Source organism: Mustela putorius, unplaced genomic scaffold, assembly GCF_011764305.1.
Source record: "Mustela putorius furo isolate JIRA1106 unplaced genomic scaffold, ASM1176430v1.1 tig00000275_pilon_pilon_pilon, whole genome shotgun sequence".
In the NCBI taxonomy this organism is placed as follows: Eukaryota; Metazoa; Chordata; class Mammalia; order Carnivora; family Mustelidae; genus Mustela; species Mustela putorius.
In genome coordinates this window covers 1,078,703-1,094,459 of record NW_025421341.1, presented here as the reverse complement: position 1 = coordinate 1,094,459, position 15,757 = coordinate 1,078,703, and the positions used below count along the sequence as shown (strand labels likewise).

The 15,757-nt window shown below is 36.8% G+C and overlaps 1 long non-coding RNA gene across 1 annotated transcript in view; it reads right to left on the bottom strand.

The window, feature by feature from the left end:
* Nucleotides 1–966: 966 nt before the first annotated feature.
* The window catches only part of LOC101690494, a 30,463-nt gene continuing 15,672 nt past the window's right edge, over nucleotides 967–15,757 (bottom strand). Inside the window, exon 3 of the long non-coding RNA XR_006606383.1 lies at nucleotides 967–1,355. This is a non-coding gene — a long non-coding RNA (uncharacterized LOC101690494). The remainder of the gene's footprint in view (nucleotides 1,356–15,757) is intronic.

The window sequence follows — 15,757 nt, the reverse complement described above, 5'->3', positions numbered from 1 at the left end:
GACAATAAAACACACAATGTGAATGGTTTTCCTGAAATGTTTGAGAGGGTCACTGAAACTGTGTAAGAGATAAATGCATTAACTTAAGAAAATGCTTCGTAGTCCTTGAGAAATCTGCAACTTTTAAAAAGTACACATGCCACTTTAGATCTTAGAGTTATAGAGGCTTTTGTTTGGTAGATCATAACAGAAGTTTACTGCACGGAATATTTACTTTCATTTTTAGAAATAGGAAGGTGAGGACAAGCTTTGAAGGATGCATGAGGCATTAAACCGTGTCCTACTCAGTCAGGCTTATCAAGTCAAATCAATTTTAGTTAATATTCTTTGCTCAAAATGTTATATATTTATAAATATAAAGTTGCTCAAAGTGCCCATTATGTATTAATTATGGAATATACTCCAAACTGTATTTGAATTTTGAAAAATGACTTATTCATAGAGGGAAACTTTGGGATTTATCAAGGTGATCTGTACAAGGTGATTACTGTATCAAGGTGATTAGTACAGTAATCTCTTACCTGTGTTCTTGGGATTCTTATAGCATATACTAAGATGTCTTGTGCAGAAATAATATTCCCAGATAAACAAAGTTTTCAGAAAAGCTTGGATAAATAAAATTAGATGGATTTTTCAGAGCCTTTAAAATTATTTTATATATTATATATAATACATGTTAGATGTATAATGTACCATAAACACACATGTATTATGATATACAGTGTTGTATATATATTCAAGCAGGGACTTCTAACAATGCAGAAACAATTTCCAATTCTTGATGTTTTCAAAGAAGAGTCCTTAAATTTTGGTGAACACCGTAGTAGCATTTGAAGTCTTGAACACACCTTCTCCGGACCTATGAGCCTCCTAAATTAAGTGTATTTTTTTTCTTTTAATTTCAATATTTTTTTTTTTCTGGAGAAATGATCCACAAAATTCAACTTTTTTTTTTTTTTTGTGACTTATTTATTTGAGAGAGTGAGAAAGACAGCGAGCAGGGGGAGGAATGGCTGATGGAAGGAGCAGACTTCCCGCTGAGAGAGAGCCCAGTGGAGACTCAATCCCAAATCCTTGAGATCATGACCTGAGCCAAACCCTGTTGCTTAACTGACTGAACCACCCAGTTGCCCTGAAATTCAACTTTCTAATTAAGGTACTTCCTTTCACAGAGCACTTGCTATTAGCATTTATTAGGACCAGATACCCTTTAGATCTTCTTTGGGAACTCTCACTTGCACACGCAGGTCTTTTTGACAATTGTGTTGTTGGTGTTGGATGCAGGAAGTGATCACTTAGAAGCATGAGGATGGACATCAAAAAGCTGCTGAACCCAGGATCTCCTCATAACCTACCTGCAGAGAGAGTTGTAAAACAATTAAGAAAATTAATAAGATTTGATTTGATTTAGAAGCCCAGCTAAAAAGGAATTTCCAAGTTACAATTATTTCATGAGACAATCAATACTAGTGAAAATCTTTAGTCAAAGGACTAGACCAGGAGAAATATCTTTTGGTAACACAGCACTGTTATGTTAGAAATCAATAAGCAAAAGTTATCTGAGTGGTCAGTTGGACCCATCAGAGAATTAAGGAAACTTGTCTAGGGAAGAGACAATGAGAAAAGAGTGTATAAATATGTCTTTATCATCTTTTGAAGAAATAGAGCATGATAAGTTATATTTAAAGGTAAGGTGACAATCTCTTTGTGACCCAGTCATTATTTTTGATTAAAATCCAATTATTATTAAGTTTTTATTGTTTAAGTATTAAGCAATAAAGGTGGCATACTTAAAGGTGTACACAACATTAGCCCAAGTGTATTTTTTTTTTTAAGATTTTATTTATTTATTTGACAGAAATCACAAGCAGGCAGAGAGACAGGCAGAGAGAGAGGAGGAAGCAGGCTCCCTGCTGAGCAGAGAGCCCGATGCGGGGCTCGATCCCAGGACCCTGGGATCATGACCTGAGCCGAAGGCAGCGGCTTAACCCACTGAGCCACCCAGGCGCCCCAGCCCAAGTGTATTTTAAATAGATAGCTACCTGTACACATTAATACATGATATCCTGCCTCACTTTCACAAGTGGAAAAGAGATGTATAAGATTAATGAGGGGTGGAAAATTATGTACGTACATGCCACTTTGTTAAGAGTCTTAATGGTAGTCTGGAAATTAAAGCTTAGTTATTAATTACTCCAAAATAACCTCTTTTACTAAGCAGTTTAACACCTAGAAAGTAATTCTGAGATTTCCTTATTAATCTGATCTCCACTAAGACCATGTACTAAGCTACTATTCAATTTTTGGTTTTGATAGGTTGCATTGCCATTTCAGATTTGGGATAAAATTCAGATTGAGCACAACACCCAACAATAGTAAAAGTCATTGAAATTTTAATGTTGACTTGAGAATTTGAGGTGGTAGCTTATCTCTATATATCCAGGATCCTTGAACCAAATCCAGGCAATGAAAGTACTTCAGAATGTTCTTAGGGAACATAAAAGCACCAATTCAAAGGGAATAAGACTGATAAAGATGACTTATGATTCAAGTTAATGGAAAAAAAAGACCTATTTTTTAAGAGTAGTGAAATCCATTCTTGAATTCATACAGTTCTCTGTAAAAATAAATAAAATCACTTTAAGTGTCAGATCTATGTAGTCAGGTTTCCATGAGTCTAAAATTTGATACAAAGTTTTCTGGCAAAAACATAGAGATTATAATACAGCAAGCACTTTCCAATATCTATATTTACATTTGATAAGGTGCCATGGGTACACTTTAATCTTTTATTTTTATTTCTTTTTATTTTAATTCCCGTATTGCAGCCATATAGTGTTGAATTAGTTTCAGGTGTTCAATATAGTGATTTGACAATTCTATACATTACTCTGCTCATCATGGAAAGTACTCTTAGTCCCCTTACTTTGATCCTTTTTTAAATTTCAGATTTCATAGCATACTGGATAATAAAATGTATGCTAAAAGTTTAAAAGTTTGTATTTGTAAAATACTTAGAAATTACTTGGGACAATTTGTAAAAGGCATAGATAAAATTATTTTTTAAAATATATTGTCTAAACTCTACTATTTTTTGCTTTCTCAGACATCCAATTGGTACATTTCTCATTCCTAGTATAAAGTTAATTATTATACCAAACTGGACCTAAAGTAAATGCCAAGTTACAATAGGTAAATATTCCTATATTGAAATTTCAGTTTAACTTTATTAATATCATAAGCAGATTACAGGGAAACCATAAGATATAGTCAATGAAGAAGCTGAAAATAAGAGAAATTGTGTTGCCCTTTGAGTTAACTCATAAAATAATCTGTGATAAAATCTTTCAAAATCTTCTTAAAAGAGAAAGAATAACTGAAGGGGAAGAAAAGTCTATGTTGATAATGTGAATAATGTATTATTCACAAATATGCACTCACAGGCAATAAACAATTGAAAAAAATCATAGAAGACATTTTGACAGTGCTTCTTTGACTTGCTATAAGTTGTAAGAAACAAAGTCATTTAAATAGTATGGAGAAAATGATTTTGCTTGAAGGGCTTCCCTGTAAGGACAAATTTTTACTTTGTTTCTCTTTGTAGAATACTTCATGCTTCTCACTGTATAAACTAACACAGCCTCGACTCTTTATCTTCTTTGCTAACATTGCGTGACCGTTTCCTTATAATTTCAAATTCACCATTCCGAAGGAATGACATTATTCCTACTCCCATTCCAAACCCTGAAAGAGAAAACCGATTAACTCGTCATTTTAAACCAGGATACACACTGTGGTCAGAGATGACTGGTCAGCCTGGAGATCAGTTATTTGGGGTCAGGGGCTCACTTTCGGTCTAAAATCATGGAGGCTTGGGGCGCCACAGTGATGCTGTCAGTTACGCTCTTGATTTCGGCTCAGATCATGATCTAAGGGTCCTGAGATCGAGCCCCAAGTCAGGCTCTGCCCTCAGCATGGAGTCCACTTAACACTTCCTCCCAGGGCACCTGGGGAGCCCAGCTGGTTGTGTCTGCTGCGCTTTCGGCTCAGGTCATGATATCAAGCTCCTGGGCTCCAGGCCACCTTCAGCTCCCTGCTCAGCGGGGAGTCTGCTTCTCCCGCTCCCTCTGCCCCTCCCCTCTCTGCTCGTGCTCTCTCCCCTTCAAATAAATAAATAAATAAATAAATAAAATCTTAAAAAAAAAAAAAAGGCTCGCTCTCCCTCTGCGCTGACACATCGTCCCCCTCCCACTGTCTCTCACTCTCTCAAATAAATAAATTAAAATAAATAAATAGATGATAGATAGGTAGATAGACAGACTCATCTTTAAACGAATGGGGGGGTGAGTGGCAAGTGCAGAAGCATAACCACTTTGCAACAGGAGTTATAGTCAAGGCAGATATCCCTAAGACTTTTGAGGGCATCACAGACAAAGATCAACAATCCCAGTTTAGTTTCTCTTCAGGCCCTGTAGAGAGAAGAGATCCAAGATCATGTCTGTTCGGTCTGAAACTCATTTTAAGCCCGAAGACACCTCCAGATTTAAAGTGAGGGTGTGGAAAAGAATTTACCATGCTAATGGACATCAGAAGAAAGCAGGAGGCTTAAGTGGGTAGAATAAGAATAAATGAAACAAGATGGGATTGGGAGGGAGACAAACCATAAGTGACTCTTAATCTCACAAAACAAACTGAGGGTTGCCCGGGGGAGGGAGTTTGGGAGAAGGGGGTGGGATTATGGACATTGGGGAGGGTATGTGATTTGGTGAGTGCTGTGAAGTGTGTAAACCTGGTGATTCACAGACCTGTACCCCTGGGGATAAAAATATATGTTTATAAAAAATAAAAAATTAAAAAAAAATAGAGTGGCAAGTTTTTTTAGTGTATCCTGCTTTTTAAGAGATAAAGATATTTGTTTATAGGATGCTTTTGGCCAACATAACCTATAGGTTGAGTCCTGGTATGTCCAGTTGCAAGTTCACTCAAAAACAAGAAAGGTTCTGTTTTTATGAGTATCTTTTGGCATTAGGAATTTTTAGCACCAGAAAAAGATGGAAGCTTCCATTGTTTTCCTTTGGTGAAGACTACTTTAATGACAAGTAATATCTGTAGCCCTAAATAGAAGGAAATGATATATACAAGAGACTTATTTCCGCTGAAAAAATTAAAATAATTATAAGGACTGTTCTATCGCTAGCAAGAAGAACATGGTCATAAACAGGAAGCAAAGATACTCATTGAGTGTTTAGTCCTCTGAAAAAAGTTTAAAAAGTCTTGAGAATTACTGCCTCATCAATTTCTTTAAGCATTAAAGTTAGTAGGAAACATTTGTCATGAATATAAATTTGATGATCATTATTGTAAAGAAACTTTTTAATTGCAATGAACGGGAAAATCATACTCTAAAAATTAATTTTTATCATTGTAAATATATGATAGATACTTTGGATAGTATTACAAAATTGAATATTCTGTATTTTAGTTCAGTTGGAACATAGGCAAAAATGCTATATTTATAAAGTGAAAATGGCTAAATGCTTTCTTATTAGATCATTTGTGTTAGAGAAAATGACTTCAATATTCCAGTATATTCCAGTATATATTAGAAAATTCCAATAAATACTCTAGTAAAGTATGAATATTCTCTTCATACTTTAAAAATAATAGGGATTAATGACTGGGATGATTCTACTACGACAGAGTGTTTGGAAGATTACACATAATAATCCAGAGTTCAATAAATGTTAGCAATAATTTATTAGTAGTAAACCAGTTTTGCTTTGTCATTAATCATTGTGTTATCTAGGATCAGTCATTTTATCTTTTAGGCCCTCATTTTCTTCATCCAGAAAATATGAAGAGGGTTTGGAGTAGGTGATCTCCTATGTTCCTTTAAGCTGTAATAATTAAATAATTCTATTTTATGGTGTACCAAAGGTGGATGACTTCCAGAATCTTGAGGCTTGGTTTAAATGGTATTGTACTTGTTATGTAAATACACTGGCTATTCTTTGTAGAGGTACTATTTAAGTGTATCTTTTTCTTCCCTAGAAATGTAATTGGCTGTCATTAATTAATTTTGATAAAGAGCTTTGAAGATGAAAAGTGTCATATAAGTGGTGATTCATCAAGCATGAGGAGTACAAGTTCAACACTGCTGTAATATAGAGTTAGACTTTGAAGATAAGATTAAATTATGAGTTTTAATGACACCAAAGAAAAGCACGGATTTCTTCTATGAAGGAAAACGCTGCATAAAATTAAACTTATGTGATAAATGTTTGAACATTTTATTAAATACTTTTATAATGAAAAAAAATTTTTAAATTTACCTCTTTTTTTGGTGAGAACATTTAAGTCCTATTCTCAGCAAATTTCAATTATAAAACACAGAATTATCAACCGTAGTCATTATGTCATACATTTGATCTTTATACCTTATTCATCTTGTCGCTTAAAGTGTGTACCATTTTGCCAAGCTCTCCCCTTATCTCCCAGTTCCTGGCAACAACTTTTCTATTCTCTGTTTCTATGTGTTTAACTTTTATTTTTAGATTCCACATAAGAATGACACTGTGCAGTGTTTTCCTTCATCTGGCTTATTTCACTGAACAGAATGCCCTCGAGAGCAAACTGTGTTGTCAAATGACACGTTTTTCTTCTTTCTCATGGCTGGGTAATATTCTATTATCTATGTGTGTGTGTGTGTGTGTGTGTGTGTGTGTGTGTGTGTATCACATCTTCTTTATCCATTCATCCGTTTATAGACACTTAGGTTGTCTCCGTCTCATGGCTATTGTGAATAAAGGTGCTGTGAACACGGGAATACAGAGCTCTCTTTTAGATTCCGTTTTCATTTCCTTTGCATATTAACCCAGAAATGGGATTGCTATATTATATGGTAGTTTAGTTTTTAATATTTTGAGGAACCTCCATACTGTTAACTATTGTTATTAGTAGTAGTTATTTCTAAAACCTTAACTATCACTTCTTGCCTTCTAAAATAAACAATAATATGGGGCAACTGGGTGACTCCATTGTTTAAGTGTCCAACTCGTGGTTTCAGCTCAGGTCATGATCTCAGAGTTGTGAGATCAAGCCCCGTGTCAGACTCTACACTGGGCATAAAGCCTGCTTAAGATTCTCTTTTTCTCTCCCTCTACCTCTCCACCCTCTAAAAAAGATTTTAAAACAGAAGAAGAAGAAGAAGAAGAAGAAGAAGAAGAAGAAGAAGAAGAAGAAGAAGAAGAAGAAGAAGAATTAATATAGAAGCATAAGAGATCCTACTAAGCAGAAATCTTCAAGATAAGTAGTGGATCCTTCAGGATTGTTTCATTTCATGTAATTCATACACTGTGCAGATGCTTCTTTGTAAAAGTGATAATCAAATGCGTAAGTGTGGTAATATTCTAAGTGACCTGCTCAATTGAATGTAATACATAGTTATTGAGACCTTGGTATGTGTAAATCACTCCTCTAAGTAGTTGAGGTATGAAAAGAATGTTCCAAGGTTGTTGTAAGTAGGGATAAAGAATGAGCTAGCCTACGGAGAGTTCAAGTTGTGATAGTTTCCAGTTTTTACTGTCACAAAGAATCCGTATAGATCTGTGCTTAAGAACAAGACTGGGAAAGGATTGAAGATCAGTCCTCAGCTGGCCTAGCTGAGTATTCAGATGACTGAAATCACAGCCGGGACCCCCCTCGACCTAAAAGCGAGAATGGTCCAGCTGAGCTGGGTCAATCCCCAGTGTTGTGACAGATAATAAGTTGCTGCTGTTTAGGGTTGTTTATTATGAAACAAAGATTGCCATCAACCAGTCATTTTTTGTTTGTTTGTTTGCAGCAGATAATAAGCACTAACCAATAATCATAATCATATTAATAACAATAGCAGTAAAAATGGTATTTATATGTTGCTAAATACATTTTCAGTGAATTTTAACCAAATTTTCAGGAGCAAAACTTTTCTTAGAATATTCATTTTAGCAGATAATCATGAATTTAATTTTGCCAAGAAGTTCTGTTTCTGTTTCCTATACATTTCTATTCATTTGTGGAATAGATTAAGAGAATCTCATTTGGAGGTTTTCTACCTAATTTACTGTTTCTCACACACTGCTACAACCTGGGTAGTTACTGGACATGTAAACTTGCAAATGGATTTCTGCTCTAGACTGTCAGCTTCTTTGCTGATCAATTAGTCCCATACCATTTCTACAAGATGTTCAGCCAGTGTGCCTGTGACTGTGTGCTTTCCTCTGGGACCTTCTGGTGATGCAGCTGGCGGGGGGGGGGGGTCCCCACTGAAGTGACCTTTTGTTTTCCAAATCGATCATGAATATCAGGGGAGAGTAACAACCAGAAGTAGGAAGAAACTCATTTTTACTAAGTGTAGCTGTAAGAATCTGAAAAGTATAATTGGAGTCCGTGGACTGTCTGGAGGAATTTTTTAATAAAAATGGCTTTTTTAAATCTGAGACCTTTTTTATGTTCTCTAAAATAATAATGACCAATTTTGTAGAGCTCTGTTTCTTTTTTCTGTCTTTCTTTGTGTCTTTGTTCACCAATACACACACATAATCTCATACCACTTACTTAATTGACGTAACATACTTTTAAAAACAAAATTATAAAAGAGAAAACTTCTTGAAACAATTAGACTGATTGTAATAGAGAATACTTTAACTATGTGCAGGCTCATATTTGTGACAGCAACTGATTATTGTTTCGTCATATGCTTGTGGGATGTTTAAAAACTAACAGTCTAATTCGAAACATTAATTTGACAAATAATGAAAATTTCTGACATTTCAAGTTGCACATCTAACATAGCTGAGTGAACTTTGGATGTATTTATTTCTTCTGTGAAGTTCTGAGAATGAATTTATTTCAAACGGTTCTGTTTCTCTTTCTTAGCTAATAATCAGTATTTTATGTTGGATTATTATGGAATGTGAGCTAGTCTTGACATTTAATATGAAAATTAAATAACGTGCTTAGTTTTGCATCTCTTCTAATGATATATAAGGTCTTTCAGGTAACTTCTAAAGACATGCATTCTGACTAATGTGTCAAATAAGTGTAACAAGAGTCTCTTTGGTAAAATAAAAAGTTACAAATATAGACACACTTGAAAAAGACTTAATGAGCATGACTGCTGCCTCCTCCCTTACTCCGGCTCTCTCCCTCCCTTTCCCACTTCCTCTGCCTTTTCTTCCTTCTCTCCTTCTCGCTCTATGATGAAGAGTGCAAGTTTTTCCAAGTAATTTGTTTTGTTTCCTACTAAGTAACTAGCTAGTACCCATAGTGCACTAGTAAAGTTTCTTTTTTCTTCTTCCATTAACACTGTTAGACATTTATGGCAAGCTTATTTTCTGCCATGCACTTTAATTTTATCTTCCCAGAATGTGGACAAGAAAATCAATTTCTCTTAGAATACCAGTGTTCTTATTGTCATGCTTTACCTTCCTCCTTCTAGTATCAAGAAGGGCTTAGGGGAACTCATTATAATGAGAGGAATGAATAGAAGAGTGGGGGGAAAAGGATCTTAAATCAGAATTTCTGGGGTTAAATATTTCATTTTATTTTTTTCTTGTCCCAACTCTTTAGGACCCTGGACAGAACTGGCAACCTCCCACTATTCACATCATATCTGTGGGTGAAGTTGATATGTGTATAAGGCAAAAATGTAATAATATGTGAGAAAAGAAAAACTTTTTTTTAGAATCACAAACTACATTCCTTTAGAACTTTTCATTCTGTTCAAGAGTAAAAACCAATCTTATTGCCTGTAGGAAAGATATTGGTCAAGTGAAGAATCATTTTAGTTTGGGTATTAAAAATGTGGCCCCTGTCCAATTCAAAGCTTATTCCTTGAAATCTCTCCTTTGCCCCTTCATGAAGGGTAGTGATAAATGTTGACTTCATTGTGGGCGGGATCATGGGTCTCGTCTGCCTCTGTGCACAAGTAAGACATGGAGACGGGACCTCTTCCCCAGTTCCTTACCTCTAGCAAGTCCCCTGCTCTGTTTGTGCCATTGGGTGGCCACTCGAGCCCAAGCCAGCCTTCCTGAGCTAAGGCTCCTCATGGGCAGCCTTAGTCTGCTCACCTTGTGGAGGGCCACTACTCAAGACTGTCCTCCCTCAACCCCTAAAGCACCAAGCACTTCTGTAGATACCGCAGGCACCAAATGTCTGGTGAGAATGAAAGCTAGCTTCTGTGTTCAGAAACTCTCCCCTAACTCGTAGGCAATCTTTCACAGCCCAGTTACACAAGGAGAAGATGGAACAAGCATGTCCTTCTAATTCTTTCCTCATCTCTACTCTACACCGTCTCATTCTCCTGGTCTCTTTGGTATCTAGTGTCTCAACCGGAAGTTAGAAGATATGAGGGCAGATGATCTAGAATTCCCTGAGCCTTGCACATAGCCTCAAAACTTCATTTTCTATGTTGTTAGATCTCCAGTGAATCTCGTGATTTATCATCTCAAGCGTTTAGCCTCATTGGTTTATAGTTGTGGCGTAGGTACAGGTAAGGCAAGAGTGGTGGGACCCACGGAACCCCGAAGCAAAAATCTCTGTTCTTTTCCTTCTAGATCTCGAGTTATTGCTGCAAGTAAACATTTTGTATCTCACCTCTTTACAAAAAAATATTCTACTGTGGTAATAAATATGCTGTGGTGACACACCTGAAAGCAAAACATGTCACAGATATTTCAATTCTAGACCCCCTATAATTACTAGAGCAAGGTGCACCGTGTTCGGTATTCTTTTAGACGACTATTTATTGTACTATTCAAAAAAATGTGGTTTCCATAGCAACCTTGTCTGCAGATAGTTTCAGAATAGCTTTTTACAGCTTTCAAATCATGAATATATTTTATCCACTTGGGGAAAAAAAGGGAACAGAACAGGCTTTACAATTAATTTATATTCAATATCAGAAAGAACTGTTTCTCCCCAAGAGACCTTTCACGTACACAAAATATCATTAACAATAATGGTCTCGGTTTATAGAAGGTGGGGGAGGGGGGTCTTCCCACTTCTCCCAAAAGGTGGTAGTTACTCTCGGAATTAGAATTTCTTTGTCCATTCCTTAAAAAGCACACTGTATCTAATTGAAGTGTATGTCAAAAGAGATCGTGATGCCTCAAGTAAGTAATCCCAGAGTATGCTTATATATGTGAGCGTGTCTGGGAGATTTACACTGTGTTTTAATTTTCCTTTTGTTTAATGAGCACTTATTACACATCTTGTAGTAACAGTCAGTGTGTGGGCCCTGGCGGTGAAAGATGAAGATAACAGTATTACTGCCCTCTAATAAAAAATTCTGGGAGTGGAGTAGACAGTTAATAAAAGGTAAAATATCAAGAATGCTAATAGGACAGGACCGTGAATAGGAGCAGAGAGTAGAAACATCATCCAACCTGAGTGCACAGGGAAGGCTTCTCGGAGGGGACAATGCCGTAGTTGAGCACTTAAATAGGATTAAGACTATTTCATCAGTAAGAAAGAGGATGCAAGATGTTTTAAGTTGAGGGGAAAAATATGAGACAATATATGGTATATGGGGAAACCAATGCAGAAAGGAATGCTCTCATCATGAGCTGTCAACAAATTAGCAGATGGGGGACAGGGAAGGTTTTGAAATACTACAGACATAAATATTAATGTGTAATAATTGAATATATATAAATACCTTTATAGTGTTCATTTTGGTGGGGATATTTTTGTTTTTGTTTTTATTTTTTGCTACTGCTACGGGTAACACAAATTTGGCTGTGTACTTTTAGAAAATGCTGAAGGAAATTCTTTTAAGCTGAATGAACCCTTTTTATAAGAATCCTCAAATAAGCACAAAAATATTGATTGTAAAAGTTGAATTTTTTACGTGTAACATCGTAAGAAAGTAGAAACACTACTCTAGTAGCAGGGCGGTGCACAGACTTCCGAGGTGAACTCCTGCTGTCCTTCCCCTTCTGTATATGCCCGACTGTTCCAGAGAGGGAAAGTGCGGGCCCTGCTGTCAGTGTGCGGCCTCTCCTGATGCACTAAGATAAGCCAAAAGGCAAACATTTATGCTGAGAAGTTATATATAACATTTGTTCCTTGAGGTTATACTACCAAAAAGCTAAAATACAAAGTGCAGAATACAAAAATAAATAATCAAATAATAGATAAATAAGATCTTGCCAAATAGCTGTAACCAGAGCTGTGACCTGAGGCACAACTGCCTGCCATCACTTAGTCACTGCTCGGGTCCCTTAGAGTTACCAAGCGTGGAATTTGCCACCAGGGCACACTCCCTGATGACTCAAGTCCCCACCAGTTTTCTTCATTTGAACTCTAGTATAAGACATTTATTTAACGGATATTTATTTGGCTTTTATTGAATGGATTTGGGAATATTCCTTGCTGCTTTTAAGTATCACGAGCTTCATTTGTGAATGAGAAAAGTGAAACAGATGACTCATTAATTACAAAAAGGAAAAGGGAAGATCTAAAGTCCTTATAATTCTCAGTAATTCGAATGTCTTTCCGGTGTATTCCGTCTCTTGAAGCCATTCGCATTGTGTGCCCTAATTCATTTTTTCCTGGAGAAACATTCTGGGCTTTCAGTCACCTCCATGACAACTGTGTCTCTTAGTACTTGAGGACATCAAGACCCATCCGTGGTTTCACTTTTTTTTTTTTTTTAACTTTTTAATTAGTTCATTGATTCTTTGAACCGTCTCCTTAGAACTTAGAAATTTCTGCTTCTCCAGTTTAACCTTTCTTTTGCCAATTACTCGCTACAGCCTTTATTGGAGTGTCAGTCTTCAGGGACCTCAAGCAGTTGAGCAACGTTCATTACTGGGAACATTACTGGGAACAACAAATGTTTTCATCAAATCCCACTCCCGGTAACTACCTTTGGAAGATCTTAGTAGTTAGGAAACAGAACAGCGAACAAAGAGAAGAAAAATACTCTAGATCAAGAATTCAAAATTACCCCTTTGGAAAGTCTCTGTGTCAAATAATGTCTCTGACTGTTCTGCAATGCAGGAGCTTACAGATGTGGAGGACATTTTACAAATGTGTAGGACACATTTTACAAATGTGTAGGACATAAATAATCCTCAAAATATTGCTGGTGATATTGAGTAGAATCCACTTTTTTTTTCTTTTGCTATTTTTTAAATTAATGTGGAAACTGCAGTTCGGAGAGATTAAATAACTTGTCCTATCTTGTATATCTAATACGTGGCCAAGCAAAGATTCAAGTAAGGATAATGTAGACTCTAAATCTTAAATGCATACTTTTTGCTATTTTCTGCAGCTGCATTAACACAGTGAAGAAATTTTGCTCAACTAGTTTTGGTGGCTTTCTCTTTCTCCTTATGAGATTTTACTTTAATGAGTGCCCATATTTTTACTACAAGAATTCAGACAAACAGCATTTTTCATGGAAGATTCATGCCTTAGGCTCTGAAATGATCTGAGGCCACATTATTCTCCTTCAGGGTTTGATGTGAGAGCCATTCCCATGATGACACACTTTGATGTACACTAAATTTATTCTGTTTTTAATGCTGTTTTCTGATTTCTTCTAACATTGCCACCAGTTCTGTTTTAATTAATTGTGTTTGGAAGTATTCTCGGGGCATCTCTAGGAAAGTGCTTCCTCAGAACTAAGTCACATTATTTTCTAGGTCATCAGTTATGAGGAATCAGAAGATATGTATCCTGATCCCTGGGTTGTCCCTAATTAGTGTGTGATCTCAACCTTGAAAAAAAAAAAGTCCCTTAACCTCTCTAAAACTTTCTGGCTTCCAGTGTTTTATAGTGACTGGACAAAACAAACAAGCAAACAAATAAACAAACAAACAACTTATTTGAGTCCTTTCCCAACTCTAGTATTATATAATTCTATTATATTTTCCTTACCCTCAGCCTCCCCTATGATGTCCCCAAGACATCATAGTCTTGGTCTAAGCTCCGATCCACTATTGTAAGGATTTGCCCCTAGAGAGCTCAGTCTTCTTCCCTCTCTAGCCTCCTGCATGCTTTCACAGCCACCAGGCCAAAACCCGTTTCTCAAACTTGTTTAAAAAGATAGAGCCCTGGGGCACCTGGGTGGCTCAGTGGGTTAAAGCCTCTGCCTTCGGCTCAGGTCATGATCCCAGAGTCTAAGGATCGAGTCCCACATCGGGGTCTCTGCTCAGCTCAGCGGGGAGCCTGCTTCCTCCTCTCGCTCTCTCTGCCTGCCTCTCTGCCTACTTGTGATCTCTGTCCGTCAAATAAATAAATAAAATCATTAAAAAAAAAAAAAAAGATAGAACACTACGGGCAATCCTGATGCTGACTCACCCTACCCCAGCAGAGTGGTGTGCACTGTAGGGGTCAAACAACTCACACTGGATGATTTAGATTTTCTTGACAAGAAGGATTTGGGGTTGGGCTTCAGAGAAGAACAGCATAAATATTTTAGAGGTTTGGGATAGCATCACACCCTCTTTCACCTACTCTTGAAGACAAGTCACACTCGTCTTCTTGCAGTTTTTAAAACACGCCTGTGCACTTGTAAATGCTTCAGCCAGTAAGGCATTTCCTTAGAGAACACAAACGGCTCACTCTTTTCAGAGGCGTTCCTTCCCATCTCACTACTGAACTACCGTCACACTATTACTTCTCGTTCGATAAAACCCCATCCTGGTTCTATACGCTCTTTTTCTTCATAGAACTGATAAGCATATTTTTATAGTGTATGTCTCCCTTCTTGATAATTTTAGCTTCTTAAAAGGGGATGCTGCCGTCTTTGTGGCCTGCCCGCATCTCTTCTTCATCCTGGTAAATAACAACTCTGTTAAAAGCTCCTCAAGTGCCCGTTGCCCCAGCATCCTGACTGATGTGCCTGGCATTTCAGTTCCTTCCAGCGTAGAGGCCTTTGAATGCTTCTCATCCACTAGTAGAGGAAATGATCACAACTGCTCAAACACCGAGTCTAAGATTTCTGGCAAGCGCGCCCATATGGAAAAGAAGCAACGCTGATTAAAAACGACATTCTTATCTTCTAGATGAACCTTCTTCAGAATCTACTGCCACACACATGCCTCCGATTTTTGCTGATGTAATTAATGACTTCTTGCAGTTTTTGGAATGGAAACCTTTGGCTTCAAATTTGAACACAGTGTCTTGCCTCTGAAAGGTCTCACCTCACAACTGTGGTTTCCTATATAATGAGAAGGGGGTTGAATCTGCGACCGAAACAAGATAAGGAGAAAAAGATATCCATCTACTAGCTAGAGAAATGCACAGATTTATTAAATTTAACAGCCTATACAGCAGCTAAAACATTAATCGTTAGACTGTCCACATTGCTAGGTAATAAAAGATAGATCTTTTCTTTTCTTCTCACTCTGGGAGACAGTACCCAAGGCAGGAGGTCAGCAGAATTGTGCTTTAAAAATCTCATAAACTAGGGGTGTTGTGACTGGTCTAATATGCATTCAATAGAATAAATTTTCTCAATCTCTCTATCAGTATTTGTATTTCTATCTCTCTCTCTTTCTCTGAATTTAGAGAAATAGAACTAAGTGAGCCAAGATTAAAAAGTCATAAATCTATCTAGCAAGTTTGCCAGTATCTATTAACAGGAAAAGGATGCTCCGAGCCGCAGTCTTCCACTACGCGGTTGGGAATAGGAGAATGGAATTGGGGATGGGTAATTACTATCATTTTAATCATTTTATAGTTTTCATCATATTCAGTACAGCAG